Genomic DNA, 2,701 nt, shown 5'->3' on the forward strand with positions numbered 1-2,701 from the left:
AAGGAAAATTCTATAAAGTTGGAAATATACTGGAGAGGGTTAATTTGCAGGGTTATGGGACTAAGTTGAAAGATTGAATGGCCTTCTGCATCCTTAAGAGTGTATGACATTCCCTTAATTGTTTCTTTTAGCTAAGATTATGTGCAGTTTTCTGGTCTTATCAGTTTAATATCTGATATGTCCCCTATGTGGAGGCCAAATATTAAATTTATTAAATCACTGATTTTGGTGACAGGGTGATAGAAAAGGGGCTTGCTACTTAGCTGGTTCCATAGCTCAATCATTAGAGTACTGGTCTTATAATCATTTCAATTCTCGTTAGAGCATGTGAATAAAAAGTACATCCAATTTGCACACATAAGTCCCACAAACAGTGGGGAGATTAGGCTCTGGAAATCTGCTTTTTGAGATATTACTTTAAGCCAGGACATCCATGACAATTCTATGTTCTTTTTCAAACTGTGACATGGGGCCATTTATCTGCCCTCAGCTGAGAGACAGCAGAACATCTTTGTTCAACACCTTTTTGAAAGGCAGCACTTCTCAGAATGTACCACCCCCCCTCTATATCAGCTCTAACCACCTGTAATGAATTCAGTCAGGCGATTGAGGTTGGCCTACTGGAGTATGAACTTTGCCTTGTACTCAACCCGGTGTGTCCGTTCCTCTGGCATCCCCGTGGGTAGATTGCTAACTGGTAGCACTCTGTGTACTGCTGATAGAGTGGGCGGCATAGTGGCACAGCGGTTAGCACTGCTGCCTCACAGTGCTAGGGACCCGTGTTTGATCCCCGGCTTGGGTCACTGAATGTGCGGAGTTTGCACGTTCTCCCCGTGTCTGTGTGGGTTTCCTCCAGTCCTTCGATTTCCTCCCACAGTTGAAAGACATGATGATTGGGTGCATTGACCCAAACACATGCTGGAGTGTGGCGACTAGGGGAATTTCATAGTAACTTCATTGCAGTGTTAATGTAAGCCTAACATGTGACAAATAAATTAACTTTAACTTAGAGTTGTAAATAAAGGGATTTTGGTGAAGGGACTTGAGCCTCCGCAGACTTATTACACCATCGTTGTAGATTCTGTGCTCAGATTCTCGAATGAGTCTTGAATTCTTGTTTTCTTAACCCAACATTGAAGAGACAAGAATTAGCAAGGTGAAGGGGGTTAAGGAGAGAATTGTGCATGTGAAAATAATGTACAACTTCTAATTTAATCTCGCTCAAAACTTTTATTTCTCCAGTAAATAGAAGTGAGAAGAGCAGATAAAACTTTAACTTCAATAACAATGTTTGTTGTTGTATTTCTGGCTTCTTTATACAAACTCAACAATCTCACACACACACTGCGCTGGGGAACTAGAAGTAGATTTGATCTATTTGAAGATGACAAATATTGCACATACACATTACAAGTTAGCTGAACAGACAGGCCTACTCTTTGATTCAGCAAACAACATTATTTATCGCAACAGCTGTAACTACAGCAATAGCCTCCCCCTGTCTGCTGGTCACAGAATGCTGCTTTACATTCTGCTTCCTCCATGTTGCGTGCACATCATTTGCATATTCTCTTAAAGTGACATCACGATATGTTCCATTTCTCATCTGTGATCAAATAGCCCATTGATGCGCCAATCATCTTGAGCTACTCAAAAGCTCACCCTGGATTAACATAAAATTCCAAGACAAATTGTCCGGAATTGTTTTGTCCCACCCGCTGCGGGAATCAGAGCAGGCAAGAGACAGACCATGGAAAGGTCCATTGACCTTAGGCAGGATTTTACAGTTTTGGGACGAACGAGGCTACAAAATTCTCTTGATAAAGTCAATTCAATGTGTTGAATTCTTTTTCAGATTCGGAATCAGCCATCATGTTACTCCTTTGATGTTTAATTGTGGTGTAGTAGTGCTGTCTAATAGTCCAGAGAGCCAGAACAAGATCTGGCGATCTGGGTTCAAATCCCACCGTGGCAGATGGTGAAATTTGAATTCAATAACAATCTGGAATTAATAAAAAAAAGTCATTGGAGGAAAAACCTACCTGGTCCTGAAGGGAAGGAAACCTGCCATCCTTACCTGGTCTGGCCTACATGTGACTCCAGAGCCACAGCAATGGGTTGACTCTCAACTGCCCTCTGAAATGGAGGCAAGTTAGGGATCCCATAAATGAATTTTTAAAAATTGAGATGATTAATTGCATTTTAAAATATATATATATACTATTTCATGGCATATGGGTGTCGCTAGAATGTCTTGAGAAGGATTTCATGACATCTAGAGGACCATGACCTGCTCTCCCCTTGCCCCTCATTCATGTGAGAGCCAAGGTTGAGAAAGCAGGCGTTTCACAGATAACCTCAGCCAGTACTGGAATTGAACTCATGCTGTTGGTGTCATGGAATCATAGAACCTTACAATGCAGAAGGAGGCCATTCAGCCCATCAAGTCTGCACTGACAACAATCCCATCCAAGCCCTTTCCTCATATTTACTCTGCTAAACCACCTGACTCTAAGAGGCAATTTTAGCATGGCCAATCGACCTAACCCGCGCACCTTTGGATTGCGGGAGGAACCGGAGCACCCGAAGGAAACCCACGCAGACACAGGGAGAATGTGCAAACTCCACACAGACAGCCACCTGAGGCTGGAATCGAACCCGTGCCCCTGCCACTGTGAGGCAGCAGTGCTAACCACTGAGC

The 2,701-nt window shown here is 42.8% G+C and overlaps 1 non-coding gene across 1 annotated transcript; it reads left to right on the plus strand.

Moving 5' to 3' along the window:
• The first annotated feature begins 117 nt into the window (after positions 1-117).
• On the plus strand, positions 118-305 carry LOC145351265 (U2 spliceosomal RNA). Its single transcript, XR_013888372.1, has one exon. It is a non-coding gene; the product is annotated as a U2 spliceosomal RNA (small nuclear RNA).
• The last annotated feature ends 2,396 nt before the right edge of the window (positions 306-2,701 follow it).

This window comes from Carcharhinus amblyrhynchos, chromosome 12 (assembly GCF_965287045.1).
Source record: "Carcharhinus amblyrhynchos chromosome 12, sCarAmb.v2.hapA, whole genome shotgun sequence".
Classification (NCBI taxonomy): Eukaryota; Metazoa; Chordata; class Chondrichthyes; order Carcharhiniformes; family Carcharhinidae; genus Carcharhinus; species Carcharhinus amblyrhynchos.